This window comes from Mus musculus, chromosome 3 (assembly GCF_000001635.26).
Source record: "Mus musculus strain C57BL/6J chromosome 3, GRCm38.p6 C57BL/6J".
NCBI classification, from domain to species: domain Eukaryota; kingdom Metazoa; phylum Chordata; class Mammalia; order Rodentia; family Muridae; genus Mus; species Mus musculus.
This window is the reverse complement of record NC_000069.6, coordinates 39,583,191-39,598,995: the sequence shown is the minus strand read 5'-3', so window position 1 is coordinate 39,598,995 and position 15,805 is coordinate 39,583,191. Positions and strand designations below refer to the sequence as shown.

The following is a 15,805-nucleotide window of genomic DNA, read 5'->3' as shown; positions in this document are numbered from 1 at the left end:
CCACAGCACTTTCCCCAAACCTAAAATCTGTCCTGCCTAAAAGAAATGCAGGGATCAAGATGGAGCTGAGACAAAAGAAATGACCAACTAATATCCAGCACAACTTGAAGCTTATCCCATAGGCAAGCACCAATCTCTGATATTATTAGTGATGCTCTGTTATGCTTGCAGACAGGAGCCTAGCAGAATTGTCATCTGAGAGGCTCTACCCAGCAGCAGACTGAAACTGTTACCCTGTAAAACATTGGATGGAGGTCAGGGACTCTAATGGGAGAGTTGGGGAAAGGATTGAAGGTGCTGAACAGGATGGACACCCCACAGGAAGACCATGAAAGTTAACTAACCTGGACCTCTGGGAGCTCTCAGGTGCTGAGCCATCAACCAAAGAACATGCCTGGGCTGGAATGAGACCCCTGGAACAAATATAGCACACAGGAAGATCAGTGTCCATGCAACTGGAGCAGAGTCTCTCTCTAAAGCTGTTGTCTGACTGTGATATACATTCCCCAATGGGGCTGTCCTATCACCCTTCAGTGGGAAGGATGTGATGTGCCAGGGTGGGGCAAAACTCAAGGGGCCCTACACTCTTAGACAAGAAGGAAAGGGGGAGGGGAGGGTCTCTGTGAAGTTGGGACTGGATGGGAGCAATGTTTGAGATAGAAAGAAAGGAAGGAAGGAAGGAAGGAAGGAAGGAAGGAAGGAAGGAAGGAAGGAAGGAAGGAAGGAAGGAGGGAGGGAGGGAGGGAGGGAAGGAGGGAGAAAGAGAGAGGGAGGGAGAGAGGGAAAGAGAAAGAGAGAGAGAGGAGAGAGAGAGAGAGAGAGGGAAAAAGAAAGAGAGAGAGAGAGGGGAGAGAGAGAGAGAGAGAGAGAGAGAGAGAGAGAGAGAGAGAGAGAGAGAAGCAATTTAAAAGTATATTCTGAGAGACATAAAATGAGGATAGCTACTGCAATTTAGTGAATAAATTCCTTGGGACATAAACACAATTGAGTCCAGTAGATCTTAATTGTCTTCACATAAAAATGTGGAGTGGTGTTTTTTCTTTGAGTTTGTTTATATAGTGGATTACATTGATGGATTTCCATATATTGAAAATTGGTCTGAAGTTCTCTCTTTGTTGGGTCTTTGTGTGGTTTAGGTATCAGAGTAATTGTGGCTTCATAGAACGAATTGGGTAGAGCACCTTCGGTTTCTATTTTGTGGAACAGTTTGAGGAGTATTGGTATTAGGTCCTCTTTGAAGGTCTGATAGAACTCTGCACTTAACCCATCTGGTCCTGGGCTTTACTGATAAGTGGATATTAGTCTAGAAGCTCGGAATACCCAAGATACAATTTGCAAAACACATGAAACTCAAGAAGGAAGACCAAAGTGTGAATACTTCGGAACTTCTTAGAAGGGGGAACAAAATATCCATGAAAAGAGTTACAGAGACAAAGTATGAAACAGAGACTGAAGGAATGACCATCCAGAGACTGCCCCACGTGGGGATCCATCCCATAGACACCTACCAAAACCAGACACTATTGTCGATGCCAACAAGAACTTGCCAACAGGAGCCTGATATAGCTGTCTCCTGAGAGGCTCTGCCAGTGCCTGGCAAATACAGAAGTGGATGCTCACAGCCATTCATTGGATGGAACAAAAGATTCCCAATGAAGGAGCTAGAGAAAGCACCAAAGGAGCTGAAGGGGTTTTCTGTCCCATAGGAGGAACAACAATATGAACTAACCAGTATCTCCAGAGCTCCCAGGGACTAAACCACAAACCAAAGAAAACACATGGTGGGACTCCTGGTTCTGGCTACATATAGAGCAGAGGATGGCCTAGTCAGTCATCAATGGGAGGAGAGGTCCTTGGTCCTGTGAAGGTTATATGCCCCAGTATAGGAGATACCAGGACCAGGAAGTGGAAGTGGGTAGGTTGGTGAGTAGGGGAAGTGGGGAAGGGATAGGGAGTTTTCCAAGGAGAAACTAGGAAAGGTGATAACAAATGTAAATAAAGAAAATACCTAATTTTAAAAAAAATGTGGAATGCTGATAGCCCACAGTAACTCACTGATTTTGCAGGGTTGGTTGTGAGGGTGGGGGTAGATACCAGTCTCAAAGAACACTCGAGTAGCTTCCTGAAGCTACAATAATGGACACCAGGATGGTTGAACAGCACCTAGATGGTAGGTCAGAATAGAGGGAGAGGTTGTGTGTATTGTGCCTACACGTTTCCATGCCTTACACATGGCCCTGGATCCAGTGTCTTTATGGCAGCTCTGCCCTCAGCTTCTCAGTTACAGTAACCTTAATATCACAGACTTTTCTGACTCGTCAAAATTTGTGATTCTGGACAGGTGCTGTGTTTGGCTCACATCTCACACCAATGTCAATCATGAACTTAGGCATCCAGCCAGACTGTCCTACCTATGTTTTTCTGAGAAATGAGCTGTTGTGTGGAAAAAGGAACATGCAAGGGGTGACCTTGATGGGAAGCTCAGGCAGTGCAGATGTGCACATGAACATCACAGCTTTCTCACCTAATTACATAGATATAACTTCCAGTAAAAATAAAGGCTAATCTTAGGAACAATGAAGATGAGCGTTGAATGAATAGTGAAGACTGTGGCTGATCAAACCCACTCTGCAGCACTCACACAATACAAGTAATCTGAAAATAAGTGAAGCCTGCTGTTATTTTAATGTACTGGGTAAGTGCTTACAAGTATGACTATGGTAATAAAATACAATCTATTTAACGTTAATAATGTAACCAGAGAAGGAGTAATTAGTCTAGTGTAAAATGAACTCCAGGAAATAACTTCTTATTTAATATATAAATACAGATGAATAAAAATAGAAAATAACTTAAATTTAGCAATGCCATTCTCTTATTAAGTAATGCCAACAGTGTGTTTGAAAGATATCACAATGAGAAACACAGGGTTAGGTTTTAGACCATAGATCCACTTTCTTGAGAACATTCTGGCCAGTGTATTATATGCAATTTTCTACATATGCCCCAATTCTAAATTGTAAAAATTCAAGTAATCATTTTGGTTGTGGATATACAATCCTACCCCTCCCCACACCCACACAACACACACATCATGTATCTAAGCATTAATATTGCAGTAATTTTCTATGAGAAAAATGGAGATAAACGTTTACAAGATTTTTAATCAATTATAACAATTTTCACTTCACAGTATTGCCAATAAAGATATTAATCAGTAAAGGAAGTGATCCCATGTGCTTATTTAAAAGTCAGTCAGTTACCTTGAATTTGAGCTGGGGTCATGTCTGTGAATGCTGTGTATGACATACAGAGGCAGGGACAGCTTCTCCCTGAGACAGACATGATCCTAATTCTTGGGTTTTGCTTCCTTATCTAAATTTTCAAAATGTTCATGATAATCTCTATTACAGCAATTCTCAACCAGGGGTTCATTCCCTCTTTGGGGCCGCACATCAGGCATCCTGCATATCAGATATTTACATTAAAATTCATAGCAGTAGCAAAATTACATTTACAAAGTAGCAGCAAAATAATTTTATGGTTGGGGGTTACCACAATGTGAGGAACTGTATTAAAGTGTCTCAGCAATAGGAAAGTTGGGAACCCCTTTACCTTAAAGATGTTAAATGAGTTATCCTGACCATTGAGTAAATTAAGGAAATAATTGTGTATTAAATTATAGCAATATATCAGAATATAGTTTTCTGTAGAAAAGGTGGCCTCAAGTGGTCTATCTGCCTTTGTCTAGGCAGAGTCTTGACTTTACAAACTCCAGCTGCTGATTTCCAGAATCATAAACGTGATGCTTGTTAACTACCAAAACAGATAATTTATCAAATCCTTGCGAGAATATGAATGGTGATTCTTTGATTCCAAAAGTTGTTTGATTTGAATAGTATGGTTTCATTTTGTCTTCATGATTGTGGTATTTTCTAATATTTATTCAATTGTTGAATCTGCTATGTTTTCATATCTAGTATTTTTGACTAAAATGTATAGTGAAAGTTGAGGCAAGAAAAGGAGACTTTAAAGGCATTTGGGATCTCACAGAAAATCCTGGATAGTTGTCTACAACTCAACAATGACTTAAAGTAAGAGTGGTTGAGTTTGACAGAATCATAAACCTTCCTTTGCCTATATGAAACTTCTCATGTTTGTAAATGAATTATAGGTTTTAGCTAGCCCACGTAAAAGATACAAAAGCCTGGTACTTTATTTACAAGATGTAAGCCAAGATTGGGCAGGGTCTATGTTATTCTCACCTATTTGCAAACCCTATGCTCCTTGTTACTTTCGGTTTGAGTCTCTCCCAGGTTGCTTTTGCTCCATCAGCCAGTCCCTTGGTTGCAGTCCCCCTGGTCATGTGCCTCATGATGGCCTCTTGCCCTGCAGCCCCTCACTCAATCCTCAAGTCCTTATTTTCTCTCTCCTTCCCAAACACAGGTTCATTCCTTTTATGAACCAATTAACTTTAAATTGGGGAGCAAGTTTTATACCACTGAACATGAGAATTTATTTGTCTGGGCAGCAACCAGATCTCCCGGTTCAGAAGTGAACATTTGTACAGAGAGCACTAGGCCAACTCCCAACATATGCTATCCAGGAGTGATACTTCTGGCTTGATTTTGTCATTACACAATAGATAATAAGCAATATTCTCAAATTATTTCTTTGTGGGTGCTTCAGGCAGAATCACAATAAGGTGTTTTCAAATTGTAGAGTTTGGTTAATGAGGCTGTGTTCACAGAACTTGGTGGACTGATCAAAGATCAGAATGAGAAAAAAAAAGTCATAGTTTTCTACGAAGAATACAAATACTCTGGCTAGAGCAGTGTTGTTGAACTCTGTATAGTACAGACTGTCCTGAAACTTGCCTTATTCCTAGCACTTCAAAGCAGCTTTCCTTTTCACTGTTGTTTTCCAGGTTTAGAGAGGACATGTTTTAGATTTCATCTTTACCTTTGGTGTCATTTCAAAGAAAAGATTATTACTCTATACAGGTTAGAATATGATCATATATCGCAGACTTCCACGGGTCAAGAGCAACCCCGGGAAAGCATGGCTGCATCCTAAGAGATAAACTTAGTGTGGATCAGATGAAGGGCTGCTCAACATGCACTTGGGAAACCAGTCGCCCCATGTTAAATCAGGGCTAAAACTACACAGAAAAGAAGAAAGATGCTCTTTATCTTAGTGGGCATGGGCAACTGTTCCATCCAATGCAGAGGATCTGAAACTATCCTGAAGCTCAGGTGTTTCTTTAAGGACCATAACCGCCTCCTCTAAGCTGTGCTCCTCTGTTTGACTGGAGCATTGTTTTTCAACACTTCCAATGTGAAGCATTTGATTTTCCACAAAGACTGCCAAATGTCATGCAAATGTTCAGAGTTCTGTGTGACACACATCAAGCCAGCAGTTCCATGTATCACTCAGCATGGACTTCTTCAGGAGCATGGGTAGTGTGAGAGCCATCACTGTTCCCACAGACCAGAACAGAGCTCTGTCCACACTGAGAAGAGCGTTGCTTCTTCAGGTGAACAAAAGGATGACATCTTCATTTTTCTGTCATTTGGAGATAACTTATTCTATGTCATGCCCTCTATCTAAAATAAACAATTTTTGTCACAAAATTCAAATTTTATGTGCTTAATAACACAGAGGAGAGAGACATACACAAACATAGTAGATTATCACATTTATGGATATTTAATTATACTATGTATGTTAAAGTTTGCAAAAAAAATTTATATTTTAATTCAGAAAATCTAAGGCTGGTTTTACTGACAAAAATATGTGATCAAGGAACAGTATGTAACAAAAATTAAAATGCAAAGCATTCTCAATTGTTTTTCATTACTGTTTATTAAATTTTATAAGTAAAAATAGATAATGACAATGTTTGTAATCCCTTTGTTTTTCTCATAATTCAGCTGATAAATACCAGTGACAAAATACATTGATACAATTACTGAGAAAACATTCTTCTCTACAGAATGAAGCAAAGCCTACATTCTCCATGAAATGCACAGGATACTGGCTTTCTTACATTCTCCATGCATATTTTATAACAAAGCCAAACATAACTGGGAGACATTTTTCAGAACACTGCAGAAATTCAACACTGCATGTGTTAAAGCAAAGATGTATATTTATTGGATATATTTAAGACAATTTATAGCAAATCATTTTCAAATGAAATATGTAAAATGCACTAGCTGTCTATTCATCTCAAATCACAGTAGGCATGGTTAAAAAAATACCTGTGAGGTTATCGTGTCCACCCTTCAGCTCTGGCAGGATAGACTTCCTTCCCAAGGGAGAAGAGTTAGCACTTGGTGTTTGCCAAGAAAGCATAATATCCTACAGGGCGTGTAAGCGAATCTCTTGTAGAGCCAACTCAATATAGTGTTTGACTTCTATCCAATAAACCACTCAGAAATAAATGTGCTTCTGTCATTCCAGTTACACAGATCCTGGCAACTGCATCCTGTTCTCATTGGCACATTTGCAAAGTCTTATCGAGACAACTCTCCAATAAGAATCTATGGCAGTGCTATATATGGGGGAGACTATCTGAAAGTAAAAAGAGTTGGATGAATGTGTTCCTTAAATAATATTTTGGAAAGATAAAAATGTTAAACCACAAATGATACGTCTTTCTGAGAAAGGCTAACTACCTCAGCCATTTACTAGTAAGATTATCAGCAGGATTTGTATTTGTGGGAATAGAATAAATCTGACTTGATGAAGATGGGCAGTCAGCAATGAGAGAACTTAAGGCCATGTGTCCAGTGTCAACACAGGTGGCTTCATGTTTCAGGCCTTTCCAATTAGTGTCTGGTACCACAACTTATCACGTCTTGGTTGTAGATACAGAACTGTTTCCTCTGGAGGACAGATCTATTTGTCGATGTCTGTAGACATATGGATCTCTAGCTGTTTTTTTTTTTTCCTCTCATTTTATTTTTAAATATGATATGTCTGGGCAGTGTTTTGCTTGGGATTCATATACATTTGCTAAAAACAATTGTCAAGAGAGATGGCTTGGGTTCAAGAGTGTGTACCACTTTTGCAGAGAACCAGAGTTCAATTCCCAGCACCCTTGTCAGGTGGTTCAATACCTCCAGTGTTCCATGCTCCAGAGAACATGATATCCTCTCTAGGACGTCAAAGACACCTGCATTCACATGCATAAAATCACACACATATGCTCACACAGTTGTGCATACATTTTTTAAAAAATTAAATCTTAAAAATAATTCTCATATTTTAAAATGCGAATATCTAGACTTTAAACTTTCCATGTAAAGCTTATACTTAGGAGAATTTGGTGGCAGTGAAGGGAAAGCATTCCTTCACAGGTATTCCTTCTGGGGCCTGCCCAGCATCTCCTCTTTCTATTTTGGAGCCTGAATGGTCATCTCAGTGCACACACAGACAGTTAGTGCATCATTTAGTTCTCAGATTTGGCGGTACTCTCTGCCAGCTGGTCTCTGCTGGAGAAACAAATTTGGAAATTCCATCGTCAAGTCTGGATTCTTTTATGATTCTATTCAGGAAACTTTCTACTTTTCCTATGTCATCTAAATTACATGAGATCAAGGGCTTCCAGATCCCCACTTAGACTTTCTCCAGGAATCAAAAGCATTTGTGCTGGGAGCCCATTCATTAATCTAGGATATTGTGTGGATTCCTTCAGCTTCTGGTACAACGGAATAAGTACAATCTTGTCATTTTTCTTCTTCCCCTGGTTTCTTCTTTAGTAAGCTTTATAAACTTACTAAATGGTGTCAGGATCATATGGTCACAAGGGAATAATAAAACTGAATAAAATTATAGGCTATAGAATTCATACATATCAGACTACAAAAAAGTGTAATTCCCTCATCCCTGATGACAAGTTGGATAATGGTCCTCATCAACCTGCATTCTCATTACTCTTGTGTGTGTGTGTGTGTGTGTGTGTGTGTGTGTGTGTGTGTGTGTGTGTGTGCATACATGTCAAGGAGCCTACAGATGCAGAAACGCAAACCCAAACTATCCCAGGTTCTTAGGCCTTCAGCTCACTTATTCCCACTGCTGAATTAGACTTCTGGGACTGCTCTAATAATCTACTTCACTTCTGCAGCTTGGCTTAATCTCAAAACTCGGCTCAAACCAGTGACCTTGTGGCTTACACTGAGAAACCCTTTAGAAGGGCTCATCCTCCTACAGAGACACTTTTTTTAGGCCTCTGAACTCTTTGAACTCTGTTGTGGCATCTGCAATACACTGTAGTCAATTTTTGATGTACATGAAGATGACAGATGATGATATATATATATATATATATGATCTGAAAGTCAAGATTGGAATGAAAGAACCATTTTTATTTCCTATGTAGGAGAAATAAGGACTGTTTAGCAAAGTGAGGCCAATGACACCAACTCATAATATGACGTTATTGTTATTCCTTAAGTTCTGACATTGTGTAAGTTCTAACACAGAGCTAACCATTCACATCAGACATGACATCTTTAGGCCACAGTCTTAACCACCATGTTGTTTAGAATCCTTTCCTCTTGACTCAGAGATTCATCCTGATTCTCCATCAAAACTTTACTATTATTTTGTTTTAAAAGTTTCTACTGATTTTATAGTGTTATAAATTTAGCCACATCTAACCACTACATTACTCGACTACCATACTCCTATTCTAAGAATCTAATATTAGTAGATCTCTTAGAACTGAACAAAATTGATCAGAAAGAGCAAAATGTGTGCTGAGTTTTGAGGTATTTCCTAAAGATAAATGGTCAGTCAATTAGATTTTATTCTTTCTGCTTGCTTCATAAGTAAAGATCTGTACAAGGAAACTTTGCTCAGCAAAGAGATAAGATTTCAATTGATATTATAAGAATTCATTCACCTGATGATTTGGCTTTTACAAAAGATATAATTCAGGGAGACTACAGAGTGGTGAGGGGCTAAGAACACTGGCTGTTCATGCAGAGAACGCAGGTTTAGTTTCCAGCATCCACATGGTGCCTCAAAGCTGAAACTCCTATTTTGATGTATTCAACACTCTATTTTGGTCTCCAAAGGCATTGTGTGCATGTGGTACACAGACAAATATGCAGAGACATTCACATAAACGTAAAATTAAAAGTTGTAAATAAAAACAAAAAAGCCCTACAATTTGCCCATATTCATTCTGTTGCTGTAACTTCATTAAAATTAAACTTTCATTTTTTTCCTTATTGGTCACGCAAATTTACTGTATTTTATAGTCACAGAAGAGGTCAGTTTTTAAATAAACTGATAAAGGCATGCAGTGAGAGAGAGAGAAAGAGAGAGAGAGAGTAATATCATGTTGAAAATCATATGATTTCTCATTTTAAATATCCAGTCAACTTCAGCTCTTTGTTGCTTATATTTTAATCATTTAGGTTCCAAATGTCTACTTTGTTATTAGAGAGCCCCAGAGATAGCCTTGTGTTAAACTATACATGCAACACTCTTTGGCTAAAGAAAACCTTGCAACTATACAGCAACATCTTCTATGATCAGGAACTCAATTGTAGCACATTCCGCAGAGAGCCCATGACAAGTACAGGGCATGAGAGGGATCCCAAAAGTATTAACTATTAAAATCATCCTTACAATATTTTGTGAAAACAATAGTAGTGATTCCAAGAACTCCAAGGACATATATGATAATCAACATTTGGTATTTAGATTTGAGGTCAGAGGTCATCAGCATGGCGGAGACATATGACCTTAGTTGGGTTTATTCTAAAGTACAAAGTGTGGGAAGCTGAGGAGTGTGAGAGCCACTACACATGGAGATGGGAACAGCCAAGATCAGAGAAGCTAACTTAACCATGTGACACTGTTGAGAATGACAGAGTACAAAGGGCAGAGAAATATTCAAAGTTAGGATGAATAAAAGTGCCCTATCACATTTTCAGTAGTTCTCAGGTTTTTTTCAAAGCTTAAAAGAGCCTGTTACCTACAAAAGTGTCATAGTTATCCTTAGCTGTCCCTTGACACATATGAGACACACAAGAGAAAGAACTCTCATTTGAGGAACTGCCAAGATGAGAATAAGGTCTATGGAACTGTCTGTGGGGATTGTCTGGATTGTGAATTGATGCAGGAAGCTTTATCCCAGTGTAGGTGACGCTACCCTTAGGTAGGTCCTAGGCTATGTCAGAAAGCTATCTGAGCACGACCTGTAATTAAGCCAGCAATCCAGAAGTCCTCCATAGTTTCTACCTCATAGCCCTGTCCTGAATCCTTTCGATTATAGACTTTCCTTTGGAGCAGAAATTTTTATGATGTGAGTGAGTTTAATGTAGAGAAACTATTGCCATGTATATTTCTAGGAAAAGGCAGAGCAAGCAGTGGAGGCTCAAGCTGGAAAGACTGTTAATCAGAAACTTGGGAGACAGTGAGCTCAACCATGAAAGCCTGCACAATCACAGAACTAACTTAGTATGCTCATAGATATAGATATAAAGTATCTAAACTACTATAATACAGATGTTGGTCAAGCATATCTCTAAGTGGTAGATGTTCCATTTTTAGAAACAAAACATTACATTTATTTCTCATGGGTGGGGACAAGTATGTCATGGACTATGTGGATGCAGAGGACAACTTGCAGAAATCATTTGATTCTCTCTTTTAACAATGTGGGTAACAGGAATCAAACTCCAGTTATACCTTTAGCCAGTGAGACATCTCACTGGCATGTTTTGGTGACTATATTTTATAGCTTAATGTTCTAAACCTCAATATATATACACATATAGATACATATACTATGTATTATATATATATATATATATATATATAGTAGATAGATAGATAGTTAAGAAATAGCATAAAGTAAGTTTTAAAGTGTAAGATTGTTATGATACAATCTGAACTTCTAACACTCTCATACAGTTCTTACATTTCACAGATAAATTTATACTTCCCTTTACATTTAAAAAGCAGGTGAAACTGAGTGATGGTGATGGACTGTGACGCTTTAACATGATGAGAGCAAGAGTCTGTTATAATTTGCAATGGAGTGTGTAGCTCAGCATTCTGCTTCATAGGAAGAATTGCATTTTAATGCTTCTGTAGCTTTCATGCAAGATTATTTCAGTCACATATAAAGAAAACGCTACATTGTAAGAACAGAATCCAAGGCTGGGAGAATGTGGTGTACACAAAGTGCTGGCACACAAGGGTGAGGACCAGAGTTTGTATCCACAAGACTGTGCATGGCTGGGTGCTTCTTTGCTCATCTATAAGTGCACTGCCTTTGCAATTAAATGGGATTGGACCCAGAAGAACCCTGAGCACTCACGAGCCAGACAGCCTCATGCACACAGCAAAAACTAGAGTCTGTCTCAAGCGTGACTAAGTAGAAACAACACCCAGGAATTTATTTTCTGATTTCCAAGTTCAATTCTACACACACATGTAAACACACACACACACACACACACACACACACACACACACACACACACATTTTAAAAAGAACAAGTATTGAAATAACTACCAATGCTTAAATTGGTCTGGCAATTAAAATAACTTTACAAGGAATGTCTAGACACAGATGTATTTACTGGTGAGCTGTTCTGCAAATAGGAGGGAAGTGTCTTTAATACTTAAAAAAAGCATTTTGAAGTCAGAGAAAATGGAAATGCAGGTAGAATTATGTCTATATTCATATTCTGTGAAGTTACAGTTAGATTGACAAATCTATCCTAAGAAAACTAGCAACAGCATATTTTCCTCCATAAATGCAAATTTGAAAATCAAGATTAAATATTTAAATATGGAAATATTTTAAGAGTTTATACACCATAGCCTACTTATAATTTTATCATTCTAAATGTTCTGCATCCAAACAGGAAAAGACAGGAAGTGCAGTCTTTTCTTAACAGGCAAAGACAGTTGACAAAAATGGCAAGAGTTTCTAAAATGACACTAATTTCTAAATGGGACATTTGTCATTTCTAAAAATGACACTAATTTCTAAATAGGAAGGCATCAGAGGACAGCCTGAAACAAAAACCACATCCAGTGTCAAGCAAAAAATGATTCTGTTTCTCTTGAGCAAAATCAAAACCAAATGACGTGAATTTAATTTAAGCTTTAGTTTGAGGTGAATGTATGCAGTGTGAAGGAAAAAGACAGCAGGAAGGAGAGGGAGACAGAACAAAAGACCTAAAGAGAGATAAAGGAAAGAAAATTGTCTTTTGGTGGAGCACATGATCCCTTGATTAAATTATCTGCTGGATACACAAACATATTTTCTAAATCTAATAAGTCAGTTATGGGGTTTGGAAACTAAGGGTGCACATGAAAATGATTTGTGCTTCTAAATCCTATCAAATAATAATATGTTAACAAAGGGAAGAAAAGAATTCTGTTTCATTATAGCACAAAAGACAAAATAGTTATAAGTCAATTGAAGAAATGACCTGTAATATACGTATGGTATGATATAAAACTATCATTGTTAGAAATTAAAGAAGATATGAGCACATGGAAGACAATCTATTTTCATGAATCTGATGAAATGTATTCAGGGCAGCATTTCTTTCTAGAGGAGTTTGTAAATTCATTGTGAGGCTCATACAAATTCTAGAGTGTTATTTTTCAGAAATCAACAATCTGCACTTAGAGTTTACATGGAATTGCAAAGGGAGTAGCCAAAATCATATTAAAATTAGGAACTTGGTTAGCAGGCTGACACTACCCACCCTTGCTCTGACCTTGGCATAAGATGGGCACTGAAAACAGTGCAGCTCAGCTTAGCATCCTCATGCACACTCTCATTAAAGGACTGTCTACAATGTTATAGGTTGAGTTTATAGAAAAGGGTCATTTCAAGAGATGGTGGTGAGACCCTGGGGATCCACCAAAGAAAATACCCCCATCCTTATCCATATACACATAGTTGGAGACAAATGTAAGTGATAAAACTATCCCTCAGGAGCAAACATTAGATAAATTTATGAACTTAGACCAGTCAAGTATTCTTACATGTGAGTCTGAAAACAAGACGCTTGAAAGGAAACCATGATGAGATTGGCTTCATTGAAAAGATACTTATGCAGCTTAAAATATAGCATTTATAGAGATAGTGTTAAAAATGTTAAAATACACATTGAAACAGCCTTTATTTTCAAGTAGATCTGCTATTTCAAGACTTTAGGAAAAAGAAAGTCTGCTCAGATGCTGATGTATAGATAAGTCAGGGAACATCACAAACATGCATTTGTCACAGTGATGGGAAGGCTTTTCATGCAAGCCATGAACAACGCTGAATGCTAGCTGGGCAGGAAACAGGGCAGAGTCTTACAAAATTAAATGTAAATTTTTTACACAACCCAGTCATTCTACTCCTAGAATACTAACAGTGAAAAATGGAAATGAGTGTCTTCTCATAGTTTGTGGGTAAATATGTGCACAGGTATTATTTCTCATAGCTGGAGGTTGGGAACATGTTTATCAACCACTACACAAATCAACCAATCAGTGTGCCATATTCAAGCAACCGAGATCGTGAGTAAAATGAGAAGATGACAGGGGATGCTACCAGATGGATGGATCTCACAAAACAGCAAACCCCACAGCGTTTCTCTATGAGAGATTGTGTATTTAAAGAATTACAATCTTTGAGCTGTTTCACTTCAATTATATAAAAATGAGCAGAATTAGAAGTGTTCTCTATGGACAGTTGAATAAAGCCAATAAAATAGGTTTATAATTAGGAACAACTCTATGAGGATAAATGACAATGTTGAGGATAAAAGAAATACCCAAGCACTGAATTTTGACTAAAGGATGTGTAATTTATAAGATTTACTTGATAGCACTGAGTTTTGTACTTTTTAACAGACACTTTCTATGGTCTATTATCCCTCCATCAAACTATAACAAACAAGTGTAGCATGAAGAGGTAGTTATGCTGTGTTCCTACACACCACAGGTGAAATATGATAAATACATCTGACCAACCTCTAGTCTCCAATGGCTATAGGAAAGCTGAACAGATCAATCTGCTAGAGGGAACTTATGGTCCAAAGTCTGGAATTCCAGTTAGTCATCCAAGATCACTAAGTAGAAGATACAGGACCTATCTTGCAAAGAAAACATTGAAGAAAATAAATGCCAAACATATAGAAATATTGGAACAGTGCACCATCATTTCTGAGGAAAATTTAAGTTTTCATTAAGGATTGTGAATGCTTCTTCTTAACAAGGCAAAATAGCAAAATACCAGTAGTCACTACATTAAACTCAGAGGGAACGAGGCAGGAGACGCTGGTACTTGGAGCCAGCTCAGCTCATGCACTGAACTTTTACATTTACATCTCAGTCTATTAAATATGGAAAGGGAAAGCTTTTCCTTTCTCAGAAAAGATCAAGACTGTCCCCTGCTTAGAGAAAGGCAGAGAGTGCAATTTAGCCTTATGTATCGCTGCAATGAGCATCATTTAACCCTGCATTCCTTACAGGAACCTGTCTACATTCCAGCACGTTAACTTTCCTTCCTTCAGGAGATTTCCCAATCTTATTACATACTTGGATTTCTGCAGGTCGAAGTTGGAAAGTGCAATAGCCGACCTGGAAAAGATCATGTTTGTGTCCATCTCTCCCAAGTGTGTTCTTGTGGCTCCTAACACTTCATCAAACATAAAATTGCTTCAGTCCATCTTTGTCAAGTGATGAATAATAACAAAGTATTTTCTCAGATGTTTTTTAACAAAGATTGAGAGATTGAATCTGAGATCACTCAATAAACTCTTTAGAAGCTGAAGTTAATATCTTTGTTTATTTTTAACTTGAAAATAGCATTCTTCTTATAAAATATATAGGAACTTGTAAATATATATTACACTATATCTGATGCAGCCTCTGAGTCATATTGTAGGAATATCTCTCCTCCCCCTGCCCAACTAGAGTATTTTCCTGGAGGTAAAATCATGAATTTCAAGTTATCTAATTCCTGTAGAGATTTGTTTCTTATCCTTGTCCACTCAACAGGATTTCAATATAAATTTGTTCACTTTTATTTAATTTATAATGTTATTTTTAGAAAGGTGGCACTTATAAGGGAAAAAAGTTTAATGCAGATGTTATCAGGCTGTTGGTAGAAGGAGAGTACCGTAGGGAAAAGAAATCATAAAAGCCTGAGTTGGGTTCCTGAAACAGAGTTCTTTCACAGTTTTTGAGGTAAGGCCTCATATGGCCTGGATTGGTCTTGAACTTACTGTGTCGATGAAGATGTATTTGAACCCCTGATCTTCCTGAGTGTTGAGATTGTAGGTATACACCATTATGCATGATTATAACATTGTTATTTTTATAATTTTATAAATATTTAAAATACTATATTGGTCCCCACTTTATCAAGGTTATTTCCACTACTGTAGGCATCTACAGTGTGCATGGTAGGCTTGTCCCAGAATTAATGATTGCATGTTGTTGTGAACAAACTCCCCTATGTGTTTTATCATTTTTCTTGACTTTAACCTGATATCCCCTTCTGGTTTCTAAGTTCCTTATATTGCAGTTAATTCTTCATCCTGTCTTGTGTTTGATGACACTGGTGGTTTTGAGAACTATTGCACAACTATCTTTAGAATCACTCTAAATTATATTTTTCATCATTAAGCCAAGGTCTTTTTCTTATAGGAGGAAAGACACCGAATTATGTGTAACTGTATAATTGTCATGTCGTGTGGACAAACTGACCACAGGGCAGAGATGATGGATACAATCTTTATGAGTAGGTTGAGGGAAGTTT

The 15,805-nt window shown here is 37.8% G+C and overlaps 1 long non-coding RNA gene across 1 annotated transcript in view; it reads right to left on the bottom strand.

The window, feature by feature from the left end:
• Positions 1-344: 344 nt before the first annotated feature.
• The window catches only part of Gm30063, a 137,872-nt gene continuing 122,411 nt past the window's right edge, over positions 345-15,805 (bottom strand). Inside the window, exon 3 of the long non-coding RNA XR_880799.1 lies at positions 345-413. This is a non-coding gene — a long non-coding RNA (predicted gene, 30063). The remainder of the gene's footprint in view (positions 414-15,805) is intronic.